This window comes from Rhea americana, unplaced genomic scaffold, assembly GCF_003343005.1.
Source record: "Rhea americana isolate MKP2758 unplaced genomic scaffold, rheAme1 scaffold_4, whole genome shotgun sequence".
Taxonomy (NCBI): domain Eukaryota; kingdom Metazoa; phylum Chordata; class Aves; order Rheiformes; family Rheidae; genus Rhea; species Rhea americana.
In genome coordinates this window covers 2,657,237-2,674,970 of record NW_028186534.1, presented here as the reverse complement: position 1 = coordinate 2,674,970, position 17,734 = coordinate 2,657,237, and positions in this window count along the sequence as shown.

The following is a 17,734-nucleotide window of genomic DNA, read 5'->3' as shown; positions in this document are numbered from 1 at the left end:
TTAAGACTGCTGCTGCTTAGTAGTTAGCTGCTCTCATTCCCCTCCATATACAGACTCACCCAAGATGAACAGGTGAAAATCATGGGGCAGTCAATAGTCTATGGCAATGCTGGGCATTTTGGTACCATAATATACATCTGTGAGTAATCACACATTTCCATTCCCGGTTAGAGAGGAAAAGTGCCCTTGAGAATTGCTTACTTTTTCACTAAAATACACAGGATTTGTATTCTAAGGTACAAAACCAGAAGTTTAATTAATCACTGAAATGAGAAAAAACAAGGAAAGCTCTTTGAGTTTGTCCTTTAAGCAAAAGAGATACCAGACAGCACTGAGTTCTTAAAATTTTGTTTGGTATTGCACTGTGCTGTGTTCTCAGTCATTTTATTTTAAATGTCATTGGGTATAGCTAAATTTAGTCCTGAAACTCAAAAGCAGGGTGACCAGGGATGAATTTCACTTTCGAAGCTAATACATTTATCAGTCTGTTTTTGCCCTTTACCATTTATATCATAGTAGTCTTGTTGAATATATCGTGATAGTCTTGTTGAATATATATCATGAAAAAAAAAGTTTAGAAGGGGCCACTGTTGCTTGCGATGATTGCAAGTTCTTCAGTTTCTGGAGAAAATGCTCACTGTTCATTTTCAAAGGTGTCAGGCATTTTGGGACAAGATCATCTTTCATGTTCTCTTTTCTGGGGAAATCCTCACTGTATATAAATAGCTACAGCACTGAGATGATTCCCAGTAGTCCTAGAGAAGGTATTACTCTGGTATAGGAACAAACTGGTTATGCAAGTTTTGTTGACGATTTCAAGCTGCCTGGTGCTGTGCATGCTGGAGGCAGCTTTCATCCAYTGCTAGCTACAAAGATGCTTGAGCTTGCAGAAGTTTTATTGTGTTTCAACACCAACAGGAGCCATTTTGATCACTGACATTTAATTCTTGCATTCTAGTTATCTTAAGCCCAGGGGCCAAGTAGGCTACCCTGGTGAAGGCAAGACATCTGAGGTCAAGAGTGTGTGAAGGAATGAGTTGGCTAGCATCAGCTAACATCAGCTAGATCAATTGAGAGCCTTTAATGTACTTGCAGAGCAAATCTTGAACTTGACCTTCTAAATCAAGGAGGATGGTGCTTTAAAACGCTCTGCCACGATGCCTGTTCCAGTGCATAACATAGTTTAGGGAATTTTATGGCATTGTATAGTGTAGTTGGGAAGCAGGAGCTTTACTGAGCCTTGCTGTAAGCCTGGACAAGTTGTGGKTAAATTTTAAAAACAGGCTTTACTAATTTCCCTTTATTCCTGAGCTGCACCACTCCTGGTACAATACCCAATTGCCAAGCACACACCCCAGAATCTTGGCTCTGTACAGTTCACCTAGTGCAGCCCTTTACTTCGGTTCTCTTTTTTATTTTATTTTATTTTATTTTTTACTTTGTTTCAGGACAACTAAGTATGAGTCRTGACAGCAGAAGAACTGTCTACATTCACAATGAAACTACAAGTAGTTTTATAACTCAGGAGTTACAACTCAGGCAACCCACAGGAACTCAAGTAAGGATGAGTTGTGTAGTGGAGTGACTTGCCCCTGAAAAGATGGKGGCCATTCCCTGAGCCTTATAAAGGTCTAAAAAGATGTCGTGAGTGAACTGTGGGTCCAGAGCAACCTTTCTGGGAGAGTTACTCTCAGTAAATGGAAATGGGCAGCAAATACATCCCAGTGACGAGTTTGAATTGAGCACATACCTTGGCTGCACCATGCTCAGCTCATAAAAGCAAGTTTTAAGGACATGGTGACTGTTGCATAACCCTACTCAAATCATGTCAGGTCATAGGTAGCCCTTACTAAAGTAGCTTCTTCTACCAGTCCTACAGTGACACTGCCTTAGACAGCACTGGCACAAGGAGAGGATAGCTCTGAGGTTCTGCCTAATCTTTTCCACTGATGAACAGTGGTCTCCCCTAGAGCCGAAGGAAGGAAATACTCCTAATTCCTTTGGAAAGCGAATGGGACTGAGGTATCATTCTGCTGCCAAGGAAGACACTCCACCCTCTTCTCGCTCTTCCTTTCCAGTGAACATCTTCATCATTTTGCATGGGTTGATGAAGTGCTACCTGGACGTTACATTGAGCCTCAGCTTGAAGAGTGCCAACATATGGACAGCTATGGACACAGACTGCAGAGGGAAAAACTCTTACATAAAGAATGTAAACTTCTGGAGAAAAATTCCGACTAAAAGGAACAAACAAATAGCATTTACAAATTATAATCATGGATCATTAGAAGTCTGATCAAAGGGGCAATTTGGTGGAGGATTAGCTTTAGATCTCCTTCAAATGGGCAGTGATTCAGGAAGGCAAAATTGAAGGGAAGACTCCCAGGAGGAAAAAATTATGTAACTTTTTATGTCTCCCACAGAAAGCTGCTAGATACTTTTGTGACCCTGAAGCTGAAAACAGGACCTAACTGCTAGCAATGCCTAAGGGCCTTGATCCTTAGTCATGTGGAGGTAGACATCCAGGCCTTGAGCTGCCTCTGCTCATGTGTCAAGGATACTTATAATGGACATCTTTGCCTCCCAGTATAGGCAGCAAAGGAAGGGCAAAACACTTCTGCTTTTTTTTTTWAMYKKTTTTTTTTTGACATTGTAGTATCAGCCTGATCTATCCCAGTTCACTCAGGTGATACTGCATTATTGGGGATAAAATAAAAAAAAACCAAAAAACCAAAATCATGGTTGTAACAGTCACCAGAAGTGCTTGCTGGTAATATTTCTATAATCAGCTTTGCCCCTATTACCTGTGATTTCTCACAAGTGATTTATCTTTCTGGCTATTCCCCTGCTGAAGGTAACATGCACTGTGTATTGTGTTGACTCGCAAAAACCATAAAGATTGGGATGATTCCCACTGAAGCTGATACAAGCGTCACATAACCAGAAAAATTTCTACACTGTCAGTAAGCCTGTTGTTCTGAACAAAGTCTCTAGACAGACTATAAGCAAATAATAATCAAAAAGTAGTTGGACACTGCACTAAGCTCAGCTTCACACAGCTCCATTCTCCACCAATTTGAATAGTGTGCAGCTAGTTCAATCCATGAAGAGAAAATGCAAAACAAATGCTTTTTGCAAATGTTGCTGATTTGAAAGGAATCTTCTACATCTACTTCAGGCTTATGTGTAAAACACATTACAAGATACAGGACACAATCTTATAATGCTGTGAATGCTATTTAGTATCTCATACAACCTACAGGGATTTCAGGGGCAGCTCACTTCCAAGAACATCCAGACTCTGAGTACCATCAAGCTGGGAAATGACCTTTCCCTCTTGTAGGGGTGAATTTCTCAAGCCAGTCAAAGAAGAAGATGTTATCCCAGATTGAAGGGAAAGCTCTTGCTCTCTCTCTTCCCACCCCATTTCTCCAGAGAGAAGGAAGTGCTGAAAATTGCGCTTGGAAGATATTCAATCGAGCAGACGGTCAGCCATGCTCATGTACCAATTGGATTAGATTTTTAGAACCATGCCAGAACGTATCTTCTGCAAAATTAGTAAAAGGAATATCACTGGAGGAGCAGAGGAATAACACAGCAATCTATACAGACACGCCAGRCACAATGTGCCATTAGGTGAAAGGCCAGCATCATTTAGCAAGTGACAAGTACATAAATAGTAGATTTACAGAAATCTAATCCCCTTCTACTCATCAGGGGATTTCACTACAGAGCAAAAATAGCTAATTAAGAATAGAAGTAATGTATTTTAAAAATAAAACACACTTCAGAAAACTCCTTTGAATCCTTCAGAAAGTAAAAGCACTAATTAAAAAAAGATGTTTCTCTAAGAAACAGCCACAGGTTTACAGGGTGGGAATTGGCTAACTTATTAGAATTTGTTCTGTGTGTCTGGCCTCTGGTTGGCAAACCCAGTCCTTTGCTCTATAAAAACTCTTTCAGTAACACTTTTAAATACTTGCCCAATCATGTTCAGTTCACTTGGGATTCATTATAATACCATTAGATAGGATTATATCATTTGGTTTAATGTCAATTGCATTTCCATATTGTGTCCAGTGGTTTTATGATGTGGACAAATATTCCACCGAGTACTAGGCTGAGGCCATCACATTTAAATTCTTTTCCTGAGTCACAGTTGGCACAAATCCTCATCTCAAGACATTCAGGCTGCAAAACTTTCCTTGGAAGCAAAGTGGAGACCAAATACAATTTTACACTAGTCAAAGGATTGCTCCAGTAGTGCCTTGTCTTCTAGAGCCTGCTGAATGGACTCTAATGCTTGAGTCAAATATTAAAGCATTGCATACCCCACTGTGTTCTGACTAAAAAGACCAAAGCAAACTGGATATCTGAGCTCTTCTGTTGATCTAATGTGTCCAGCAAGAGCAAGAACCTGAGTGCTGAGAAAGATACCTCCTCCATYGTCAGACATCTAAAATACTTGGGAAGCTGTTAACGAACTGAAGCCCTCAAACGCAAATGACTCATTACATCTGCTTTCAAAATCAAAACATTAAATGTTGTCAACAATAATAAGGCTCTAGAGAAATGAAATAATCAACAGCAGCAGAAAGAAGGATGTCAGAATTCTTTTTGCACAAGATGAAGATCTTTTAGCACTGTGGCTCTCATCCCCTGTTTCAAGCCAACAAGTCAATGATCCCATTTTCTTACAGAGGGAATGAGAAAAGTTCCTTCAGTTTTTCTCAAGAGGACATGAAGAAAACTTCAGYTTCTGCAGCACACCAAGTGTGGTATTTATGTGTATACTTTCCTTTCAGGATGTGTCTGTGGACACACAGGACTACCACTGTGCTAGAAAGCAGATGCAAGTACCTCATCTAGTGAGGGCTCATTCCTGAAGAGCATATTGTATGGAGAACAAATCCACTTCTCTATCTAGTTTTCACAGAGGCAGGTACTWTCCCTGTTCTGTGCCAGTGTCATGTGCATTTTGCCATACTTTACCCCAAGTATGCACAAAAAATTCTCACCTGGATGGCAAAACAAACACCACCTGGCACTTCTTCAGTTGCTGATCAGATCAGCATAGAGTTTAAGCGCAAGCATCCCTGAGGAGTCAGATGGTTTGGGTGACTTGGTACTCACTTGTAATAAAGTTGCACAGTAATGCTACGTATTCCTACTCGGTGTATTATCAGATAACAAAAATGAGATGCTATAATGTTCTAATTCACTTTCTGTAAGACATTCTCTCAAGTAACATCTAAATGCTGGTTAGTGATGATCAATTTTTGGTAAACAGAGTGGTTTTTTTTGTTTTTTTTTGTTTTTTTTTTGTTTTTTTTTTAAGACAAACTGAAATTCTATATCTTGAGCTGTCTTTCTCAAGAAGAAGTCCAGATGAGAATCCTATTTCATTCTGGTAGTATCCAGAGGCATCACTGGGGCTTAGTTATACCGGCTCATGTGCAGACAAAAATTAAGTGGTAGACAGTGAGAGCGAGTTGCTTTTCATCAACTGGTATAAAATCTCTAGGTTCTCTCTCACTTCTGCCAGATCATGGAAGTGAAGTTAAAAGTGTTTTCCCCATCCAGAGGAAAAGTTCACAGAATTTTATTCCTGTGCTAATTCAGATGTGTTTTACTGTATAACCCAAGTACTGCCACCTTCCTAGCACTTCTTCCCTGTCAGGAACCAGCAATGTACMTGAGGCTGCACTACGGATGCCTAAGCTCAGAATCAGTGAACTCCTTATCTCCTTTTACTTTACTTACTCAACTATTGCCATTAATGCTATGACCCACTGCATTTTCAAGAAGAATGTTGTTGTTATCATTTATAATGGAAATTAAATACAYGTGCCAATGACCTAGATAATGGGAATCAAAGGTTCTCCATATGGGAGCTGCTGTTTCTATTTTTAAAAACATACAGTCTTGCTAGAAGTGGATTTTGCTAGAAAGCATTACTAGAAAAATYACACAGTCAAGCACAGAAAATATCTAAAATAATAAAAAATAAGCATGATAAAACTCCCATGGTATTGATAATTGGTATTAATAATAATAAACTTAATAATAATAATAAAAGTAATCAGTCATATCTGGCTCTCTTTACAAGAGAGTTTTCTTATGTATAATGAGAGTATACAGATACAGAATCAATTCTAAAAATCTTGTGGTTAAAGGCCTATTTKATTTTTCCTGAAAAAGACAGTGTGTTGATCAAGCATTTGTTCCTGATTATAATGTAACTGCAACCATTAGAAAGTTAGGTATTAAACCAAAATAGAACTAGTCTAGACCTGATTTTCTCTATTCCTCTGTCAAATTCAACTGGACACAGCTATCAGCTTAGAAGCAGAAAGAAAAAAGTCCAGTAGCTGTCCTCAAGTACGTGGTCTCCTGCAGCCCCCCCTAGAAGGCTTGTTTCTAAAAAGACCTAAACAAATTTTCCAAAAGGCACAGTCCAGGAGGAAGGAAGGTGTTCAGAAGGGTTATATTTCTGCTGGACAAGCAGTGAGCTCRGTGAACTGTTCGCTGCCCTTGGTGTTCCCGGTATTAACCAGAGCACCCAAGGGAAGCTGGGAAGAGGGTTTCTCTCTGCTAGAACATGGCCTGTGGTGCTGTTCCTAGTGTAGTGTCTGAGGGTGTCTATAAAAGGGCTTAAACCTCTTTCTAGGCACCAACTAACGTTTGGCCTGGTGAGAACAAATGAGTCACATCTGCACAATTCCTTGGCAGACAAGAGCCCTGTAAAACTCCACTTTCTTTTAGTTAGAAGTTTCTCACAGGGAAATTTTATTTTCATGGGAATTTACAATTTTTTGCCCTTGAGAGAAATTTCACAATTTCCCTTAATCAAAAGCAGTGTCATTTTTACCACTAAATATCTCTCTTCTTCCTATCAGGCCAAAAACACTCCAATGAGACATGGTCTTGGAAGAACTTGCAAGCCTTGGAGGGCTAGCTCCAGCGGACCAGGCTGAGTCAGTTCCTTTATGGCTCAAGGCAGCGGGCTTGCCTATAAATGCATATCCCTACGTGGACATAACCCCAGCCTGTGCAGTTCCTGGCAGAAGCCAAGAGACAAAGCTAATTTAAACCACCCTCTCTCCTTCTGGAATAGCTAAGCAGGGCTGGAGTGCAGCTTAGCTGAACTTGAGCAATAGTGAGGACAGGGCTAGCTTTGGCAGATGTAGAGTCACATGCTGTCCTATGACATAACTACTGAAGGTGGTGGATTTACCGAGGAAAGAACTCAGCTGACCATATGTGCGATGTGGAAGAGCCACACACGTTGCCCATGCAGCACTTCCAGCACAGCCGGGTGGCTGCGTACTGTGTGAGCAGTGAGGTTGCAATGACTTGGCCCATCTCCAAAGGGTGTGCACAGCAGCTCTGCACACATGCAAAGCCCCACAGAGCACCGAGTCGGCTGTCAAGGCACAAACAACACCAGCCAAGAGCTAGTGGTTGAGGATAAGCCTGCACTGCTGTATTTGCGGTACTAATTGCCTGAATGCGCAGAAGACACCTCTTCCAGGCTGTCAGGCTATTTCCTTTCATCATCAGGCAAAAAAGGTGGCAAAAGCCCTGTCTGTGTCCCATTTGCGGCTCTGCAGCATGAGGTGCCTGCTACATCCTGCCTTATGGTACTCTGTGGGATGCTACGGTCCGTCCCTCGATGCAGTCATATGCAGCCGCCCTGGGCCTCTGTCCTCCAGAGTCAGAGCTCCAAGTCCAAGCACACGCATCTTGGCATGAGGAAACACTTCTTGCATCTGAGATGTGATTTGTAGGTCTGTGTGACAAGGGGAAGCAGCAGGGAGCTCTAAAGAAGAGCTAGTTGAAATTTAGCATTAGATTTTTTTTTCTACCGTTCAAATAGAAAATTTTGGGTCAGTCAGGTTTTTAATTATTGCCAAAGGAATAAAACCTTGGTACCTGAAAATGTTCATTCTGCCAGAGCCCACAAGGGAAACATTTTTCTACATTTTTAACACCTGAAAAGTGAAGGTTTGCATTTTGTCAGGCAAAAATTTTCTGCGGTGTCCAATCAGGCAGCTTCTTCAGCTGCTGAAAATTGGAAAAAAAATCAATCGAATTTTCTTTTTGCAATGAAAAAATATCTTCAGCTTGCACATATTCAACAGTTTTGCAGTGGGGGAAAAGCTTCTTGACCCATTCTGTGTTCAATACCACTGTAGGTAAACCACAAACTTTCTGTTCCTTCTGTGCCATTTTTCTCACCCTCCTTCACTCCCATTTGGCATTTCAGCTGCACTTCCAGATGCCGAGCATGTGCAAGACGGCTCTGGGGGCAAAAGAGACCTTCGTATTCCCAAAGAGGCTACCAGCAAGTGTGCCAGCAAGAGGCAGGCTCTGYGGTGGGTTACCATTAGAAAGGTCTCGTACTCTTCTTCAGTATACCACCAGGTACAAGGCATGAGAAGTTTGTGCAAGACAACGAGATTTGTGAAACAAGGCATGGCTCCCTGGCAGGTCCTTTGCTGAATAACCTGTTTTGTAACACATAACCTTGCAAGGCTAGTGCCAGCATCTGATGCCCTCTGACATGGAGCAGAGGTACCAGCTCCCTGCAGGTGACTGAGGGTGAGAAACGCTTAGTCTGCTTGCTCTGATAACTTAAGAGAGCTTGGAAATCCTCAAAGCCAAAATCATCAAAAGGGTGGCTGAATTCACAGGCTTACCATCCTGATATGACTGGAGAGGAGGCACAAAAATCTGACTTGATGACTTGGAGTCTTTTGATTTGGATGGAACTCCATGTTTTCTAACCCCCTTCAGGTTTCCCTTCCTTTTCTTTTGTTAGTAAATATTCAGGACATGGCTGACGGTATTTGTTTCAGGGGACTTCCGAGAAGCTGAGCCATAAATTCCAGCAGGCTGTGTCAGAGGTGTGTCCTCTTTTTTGCTTGTTTACTTGTTTGTTTATTTTTTTCCTGAAGATAAAAAACAATAATAATTAGTGCTGTCATTTAAAGTATTCCTTCCAAAGAATAAATCTAGCCTTCTTCCATTACTTTCCCTTTCTTGTGTTATTTCTGACAAGAAGTGCTGAATGAAAACAGAAAACTGCAGCTTCCCAAACTATACTCAGTGTGGCCGTGCACATTTCTACTTGGTTTTAAAACATCTCTACMTTTCTAGGTTTGCTTAACCCCTGCCTTTTTGAGAAAAAATCTCAAGCTGAATTCTGGCCTGCATGAACGGTGATGCGTACAGGTAGAGATATGAGAAAGCTGAGCTGAAAAAGAGGAGGAGGAAGGTATGCAGTCACAGGCAGAGACGCATTTGCATGCTGSTGCTGAAATGGTTGTAGTTAAAATTGTAGGAGTGAGTGAGCACCAAGTAGCTGGTGTATTTAGTGTAGGGATGCTTTGTATTAGTTTCTCTTTCAGCTGCTTCTTCAGGAGACAGAGCTTCCACAACATGGAGCTGAGGGCCAAGAAATGTCAGAGTTTAATTTGGTCTGTGATTCGCAATCAGTGCACACCCTCAGGCAAGCGACTTATCTTTTCTCTATCTAAACGCCTGCATCAGTAAARCAGAGGGGAAAGTACTTTTCACAGAAGAGTGTCAAGAGTTTAGCATAACTCATTAACGTCTGTTCGGAGCTTTTAAGTCCTGCAGCAGAATATCCTCTGCAAGCACTGGCAGTTAAAGCACCGTAGGGGTGATTGGCAGGTGAAACCAAAGCCCGGCACCCCCGTTTGGAAGCTCTGTGACTGACAGCTTGTGATACAGTCACAGACAGACGGCTGGTGCGTATGCGCCGTGCCAAGCCCGGGACCCCATCAGTGCGATTGGAGGATGCTCCTGCTGGATAAGACTCTKTGGCTGGGATGGTGCCAACAATGTCTCGCTGAGAAACAAACAACCAATGAATCAGCCTGATCACTGCATTCAGCTAATGAAAATGTATGTAATTGATATTTTATAACTATATGGAGAAAGGTTTTTTTTTTTTAGGGCTTTAATGGTATCGATTGATAGAAGAAAGYGAGATGGATGTCTCCAAGCTGCGGTACTACAGGGCTAAAGTGCTTTCGAGTCATGAAATGTATACTTGCTTAAAATTCACTTCAAATTTTCACATCATTTGCAGCTTTTAATAGCATTTTTGGACCCTGAAAATTAATCACATAGCCACTGGAGTCAACTAATTGTCTCATTTCTGATCAATTATCATTTTGAATCCCCTTCCCCATATTCTGCATTCTGATTGCTCCCAGAGTCGGAAGGAGTAATTGCCATGACGCTCCAGGAAAGACTTAGGGATGCTCTCACTGAGGGAAGTCTCTTAYAAAACCGTGATCTTCATTCTTCTGTCACGGTCATCAGTGCTTGCCTTGTGTGAGACTGTTCGGAGTGGTCCAATAGAGGAGATATTTCTGCTATAACATGTGTGCAGATATTGCTGCTTAGTATTACCACAAGTTCTTTAACGCAAAGATTGTCATTTGTTCTGGGCTTGTACAGTCTATYGTATTAAGAGTCAGGGTCTTGAGCTGCTACTTACGTTCCTCATGGTGCCAAAATACATAAAAATCAGATTGTTCAAATCAGACTGTTCACCTGAATGGGAGGGATAGCTCATAATACCTAAAATGTAATTACAAGGGCTACTCTTCAGCCCATGCCACCAATCAGTGGGCAAAGCAAGAGGTATAARTAAGAGTTAATTTTTCTCTACAAACTAAGAAGACTAAAGAGCAAAGGAGGTTCCTGCACCAACAGACTTCTAGTGCAGAGAAAAAAGGAGAACCGGGGCTTCCCATGCAGATGATTCTTGCATGCAACCCAAATCTAGATGGACTAAGTGAAAGGGAGGCGAGTAAAATGAGTTTAGTGCAGCAAAGACCTGGTTAGAAAGCTAGTTGGAAGATTACTTAAGACAACAGGTTTCTGTTGACTTCTGCGGGGTTTGGACAGCTTGGCAGGGCTGGTTTAACATCCAGAGAGCCASCTAAGGCTCTCTCTGCTCTACAGTGGGAAAGTGGAGCAAACAGGAGACACCTGAGAGCCTGTCGGCAATCTGTGCAGTGCATGAAAGCTGTGGGTCAGTTTATATTTTTTTTCCCCGAGGATTTTATTTATTGCTCATCATGAGATATTTTAAAAGTGATCTTGAAGATCTTCCCTTTTTTCTTTTTCACTCTCACTCATTGGAGCAAAACATGAAAGAATCACATGCAAAACATCAAATTCAAAGAAGAAAATAAAAAAAAGTAAAAGACAACAAGTAAAAGAAAGAGAAGCCCATATTTCCTGATCTACCTCCCCATGTATACACACAGAGGGATGTATCTTGCACATGCKCAGCGAAGAGACGTAATTATTGACACAACATTAGATTTCATTTTCAATTCTCAAAAGATGAAATGGTTGCAATCAGAAAGAAAAGTGATGGGCTGAACGAAAGAGGAAAGTGTGGAGTCATTCTTTCTCTTTTTGTGGYCAATGTGTCATATCTTGGTTACGGCTGTGCTTAAGACATTTTGTTGTGCAAAAAAGAAAAAAAGAAGAAAGTCTGATTTGTTTGCATTCTATTGGTGAAACTGTACAGCAGCTGCATGTAAGACTGTCACGCAGATACCAGGTCTTAGAGGGTTGCCCGTAAAAACGCAACTGTAAAAGTGTCACTGTTGTCTTTTCCTCTCCTCCATTTTTTTCTTCTGTTTCTAGTTCCTCTAATTTTTATTCCACTTACTTCACTCATAGGAACTGGCTTAGACATTTCACCATTGCAAAACAGCATTTATGGAGATTGTAGTAATTAATCCTCTTTAGGTGAAAGGTAATGCAAATATTAGCAAAACTCCRGCAGCTTCAGGATTTCAGCCCCAGTGCCTTAATGCCATGAATTATTGGTTCGATGGATGTCCTTTAAGGTTTCAATATGTTGGGTGGAAAYGTTGTTTTGTGTGTGTGTGTTTGATCATTAGGAATCAATAAACAATGGCTGCAATAAAGTTAAAAAGTTACTCTGAGAACTATAGAGATTGGTATTTATTTTCTCTCTGAAGATCCCAAGCCCAAAAGAGGATTTCTAAGTTTGTTTGACACAGATAGTGTATTTTGTGAGTGTTCTGAAAACAGTTTGGGATCTGGAAATCAGGCTATGCTCTTTCTGGCTAGTTACCGTTTGGCTCGTGAGTGTGCTGATGATGCATGAGACACAAACCAGTGAATTCCCATAAGTTTCACTGGCTTTGCAGGGCTAGTCATAAAAAAAAAAAAAAAAAAAAAGTTTTCTTATATTTACAGAGTCTTAGGTGCAGCTCACTGAAATCAGTAGAAAACTTCCCTGTGAATGTCAATGAACTTTGGAGCAGATCCACAAAAATCTGGTTCTCCTGTTTGAACTGGTATGACTCCATTATGTGCTTTTTAAGTGTTCATAACACTAGGTCTGAATACACCATAGATGCATTTCAAATACTTCTTTAACCCATGTAAGAGAAGAATGTTAATCCATTTTTTCCAAAAATAATTTACAAAAGGCAGACCCAGGGTATTCCGTAACCCCTGCGACCTGCAGTAACCAGAGCTGTTTGCTGCAATCCCTGCTGGTCCTCAGAAAGACGGCCTCAGATACTATTAGTTCCATGACTTAAAATTCTGTTTTCCCGTGTGTGATTACTGAGTTTGTTGCTCTGCCAGATACAGACAGAAAGTGAATAATCCTTAGGGAACCACAGATGTCAGTCAGTCTCTGAAAAAATCCTAGTCATTCTGTTTAACAACAGCAACTTTCTCAAAAATCAAACTCCGTGTGTGTGTGTGTGTGTGTGTGCGTGTGCGTGTGTGCGCGTGCCTGTGTGTGTATGAGCACCTGAGTAGCCAAGGTGAGACCATAGGTGAGATTAGACAATTAACAAGCAGTAACATTGCTAAATATTATTGTGACCATAGCAATGCTTAAGGTAACACTTGCAGTATTTCTACATTTATCACAGTAGCTTGGAAGAGGTCTTCAGCAGATGGGAAAAGGAAAGCAAAAGGGTGGACTTTGTGATTGGTCCATGCCACCCAAGTGGCAGTAGCAGAAGTCATAACAACATCTAGTAATGGAAACTTCTTTCTCTTTCCTCAGGCAACTACTGCTTTTCTAATGAGAAACTTTCCCTCTCATACTAGTGACAATGTTGATTTTCCAAAGTTCAAGAGGAAACTCCAACTTGCCTCTCGGCAAATCATGATCCAGTCTCAGTCTTAAGAGTTGATCACCAGTAAGGGGCCATGCTCTCATCATTGGCTCAGAGAAAGGAACAGTTGATAGGAGGCAAAAGCAGTCATCTAATACACTGTATAACTTTTTGATTCACTAAGATGCTGCAGATGCAGAACAGTGCTTTGTTCAATATTTATCTTTTTATGTGCTCTGACCTGGGAACTTTGAGCACATCAAGAAGTTAATCGAAAGTTTGATTTGTTTCATTTTATCCTTTGGGTCTGAAACCTAACTTTCAGTAATGGTACYGAGAATGGTTTTGTCCTGCCTGCTCTAGCGCTGAAACCTTTTCCAACAATAGCTGAGCGTTTGTTATTGATCACTATTGTCTTCTTCCAGGAATTCTCCATTGAAATGATTTTTCTTATTGAATGACAACAGAAACCCTAAACCTAGGAAGGAGATTATTTCTCCGAGGTCTTCATTGCCAGCAGGTTCCTTCCATCACAGCATACTCCACACAGGCTTTGTTTTGTCTGTCTTGGGTGAGATGTGCTGTTTTTTTGTTCTAGTTTTTATTCCAGCCTCCCCATGAGGGTGAGCTACCTTCTGACTGCGACTGAGCTCTGAACTAGTATTTTGGAGATCTGCGTTCAGGCTCTAAGCTCTCCTAGCTTCTTACATAGCTTTTGGGAAATATTTGTGCCTGAGCTGACATYTCTGTAAATTGGCAAAAATAATAACATTCTTTTGTGTTATTAATATAGTCTATAAATTTCTTGGAGCAGGGGCTGTTTCTGCTGGCAGAAAGAAGGAATTAGCAGGGGGCTTTTTAATTAAAAAAAGAATAAAACAGTAGCAAATTGACAGGGTTATTTTGAACAAAGTATGAAAAGCCACAAGGTGAGTAACACAGAGGAGCAAGACCTGAAGAAAGTGGCAGAATATATACTGACATGCATGACCATCTATTTATCTATTTTCACTATTGTAAGAGAAGGATTTCATGAAGAAATTGATAAATACTGATCTCTCAGTAGTCCCATCTTAACATYTCCTTACAATGCAACGTACTTATCTACAGTCATACTGTTTCCTATTAGCACAGACTTCTGTCATACTACCACTGCTTTGAAAGGTTTTTGTTTCAAAGAACAGAGTAGCAAAAGCAACAAAACATTTAGGACCGGGGATAACATATTGTCTTACAAAACAATGAATGGAAAATTCAGCCAAATATAAAGTCTAGGAAGGAACATCTTATTTCTCAAGAAGAAATGAATCCCAGTGCTTTGTGTGAGGTGAAAGTTGGAGCAGTGGTTACTTTCCTGACACCAGCCTTCCCTAGCCCTGCTGTGCTGATGATGCTGGTGATATTAATAAATTTGTTTAAAAATGTTTATCAACGTGCCTGAGATCAGCTGTATCATTGAAGTCTTAACTTCAAAATTCAGGAGTTAGATTCCCTCTGAAATCAGGAGAATAGTTTAAAAAATTCAGAAGCAGTCCAAAGTAAACGCAGAGAAGTGAGGAAACACCGATGTGTTTTGGTGCTCCACCTTTTATTTGCCTTACAGATTTTGACCCTTTGGTGTCCCATTCTTTTTCACAGGCCCAAGGGCCTGAGTGCAAATGCACTCAGTTTTTTTTAAATTCATCTCCAATTTTTGCAAAAATTGATGGAGTCCCGGTAATGGTGCTCAGAGAAATGCAGTGCTTGTAGCAAGACATGACAACACTATAGCTCCACRCTTCATACCCATACCCAGAGCTACAGCCTTCCCTCTAAATACTTTGTGTCTTACTTGACTATTGCCTAAGGATTTAAAGCTACTCTATTTTATTCAAATGCTTTATTCATTTAAGTCCAGAAAATGTTAAGATCTTGTATTTTTTGTTCTTAATTAATCCAAATCTCTACATGTCTTAATATATTAATCCAAATCTCTACATGTCTTAATATAACAAAAGACCAAAAATAATGACCTAAACACTCTCACCCTGCCCCAGGACTTTTTGTTTTAATCTTTTTTTCAAGGGGGTTAATTTTAGACTTGGCATCTTTGCCCCATGAACTTCCCACATGTGGTTAAAGCTACAAGCCAGGTCCTGCCACCAGCCATATTTACCAGAAACAGCAGCAGAAATTTCCAGCAGAACAGTAAAGGGGCTGCAGTTCCTGTTGTTCTGCCAGTATATTTCATCTAAAAATATTATCCGTCTTGCCAACCAATTTAATGCAATTGGGGAATGACAGAGCTGGGAAGTCAGAAGAAAAGCTCTTTGTTAAAATTTCAGCTCAGAATTTGTTCTGTTTTCTCCTATATTGTCTGCTGCTTTTTTTTTTTTTTTTTTTTTTTTTTTTTTTTTTTTTTTTTTTTTTTTTTTTTTTTTTTTTTTTTTTTTTTTTTTTTTGTCCTTCTTCCTTGTTTACCACTTCTGCTTCTCAGGCTTATCCCAGCATTGTTAATTATCATTCACTAAATTACTAAACATTTAAGAAGTCTATGTTTAGTTGTGTTTAAACACAACCTTTAAAACCTTGCACAAAGGGAGGTGATATAAAAAATTATCCAGCTGAAGGGTCAAAATCCTTCCTGATGTAACGACTTGGATTCACGTCACTGGAGTAACGTGGAAATGGCAGTGGGGAGYGTGGCGTAAGGCTCCACTGAGCCGAGCTCCCAGCCGACCACAGCTCTAATCTCTGKCTTCCCTTCATTTCGTTGACTCTACCAGTTCTTTTCTTTGTAGTTTGCTGTTGCTGAAGCAGAAGCTGGAAGATGATCAGAGAGGAAAGAAGAGACACTGAGGTCAAGTGTCCTTGAAGTCTGCTTKTGACTAATACATTAATGAGCTTATTTGGGGAAAATCCAAAACCAACTTGTTCTGCACCTGAGCACGGTTATGCTAGAGCAGAGGACTCRGGGCATTCGAACCAGCCCTTTCCTAGCAGCAGAGTTAAAAAAAACAAAACCACTTGAAGGTTTCTTTTAATAAAGGAGAGAAAAAAAAAAGAAGTCTGATTTCACTTTGATGACCTGACAGCCTCTCATCCAGGACAGCTGCAGCCCTTCTCAAGAGGTGACTCAAGCACTGTTTCTGCCCTTACCTTGCTGGGAGGGAGGCGGGAGAAGGGGTGGTGGCAGTGAGCTGGGGCGAGTGCCATACGGCAATGCTTGATGCACCTGCACAGACACTAGCTCGAGGATCTCCAYCGCTCTCTTCCAGGACAGGCCTTTGGGGACAGTCACTCCGGAGGCCGTGGTGTTCAGATTAGGTCAGCTCTCAGTGTGYGTACATGCCTTGGTGAAAGGTTCGTGGTGCTTCTGTATTAGAAATAATCCTAACTTGCAGCTTTCTGTTTGCCTTTTAGATTGATAGGTGGAGACACAATAAAAAAAAAGCAAAAGGGAAATGACTAGAAAACAAGTTGTGGTTCAAACCAGTCAAAGGTAGAGGAAAGCTTCTATCAACTGAGTTTTCATCTTGCACCCACTTTCATTTAGACATTAGCGATGTTATTTATGACAATTATTACTATTAATTTATTTAGTGGGCTGAGTGTACACATTATTCTGAGAAGAGTCAAAGAAATAAACARTCTCTTCACCTTCCAAATCCAGTAGTGCAAAAGTGGCAGGATGCTACCTAGGTCCAGCACAAGGTATTGTAAGTCATTACAGCCTGAAYACTGGGTAGTACAAAGAAGGCTTTTAAGAAGACTTTTGAAGAAACTGAGGGATGCTGGCACGTATTCATATGAAAGCTGCTGTGGGTGTATGAGGTAGCAAGAAGATGAGCAGCTGTGTGCAGGGCTGAGAGGAGGCTGCTGGGAGCAGCAAGGCTAACCCCCTGCTTTGCTAGTAAATCAGGGCGATGCCCCATCCTTGGAGAGTCGTGCCCASATCCCAGGAGGTGTTTTTTCCCGCGGTCTAGTTTCAGGGATGCAGCTCACTCCCCGTGACCAACATGCAATATAGACAATGTCTCTGAAGAAGGCACAATCGGGCCTTTCGTCTTTTGGCAGGGAGGAGAGGAGGGAAGACCTAAAAATGATAAGGAAGAAGAGGATATTGATGATGGGCATTTCATGATAGTGTTAATGCCTGGTTGCRCCATGAGGCATTTGTCCTCCATTGCTGTGGCTGGTGGCATTTCAAGAGCACAGGGAGAAAGTCACCTGCRTCCCAGTCTTGCGCAGGCAGACTGGGCTGAAAGCTGTCCCTGGGACTCAGCAGCCAGCGCTCGCCTCCATCATGCTCTCTTATTTGCCATGCAAGCCAAGATGATTCAGCCACCCTTGCATTTTTTTTTTCTTCTCTGACTGTTGTTTTTGGCACTTCTCAAAGGGTTTTAACCCTCTGCTTTGCTTTGAGCCTCTTGGCCAAGTAACAGCTATAAATGTACACACTGGGGTGATTATTTCCTCTTCATATTCTCTTCTAACAGTCACTTATCCAATGGATGAATGATATTGGGTCAGATTGCACAATACATGAAGTAAAACAAAACAAACAAAACAAAACAAAACAAAACAAAACA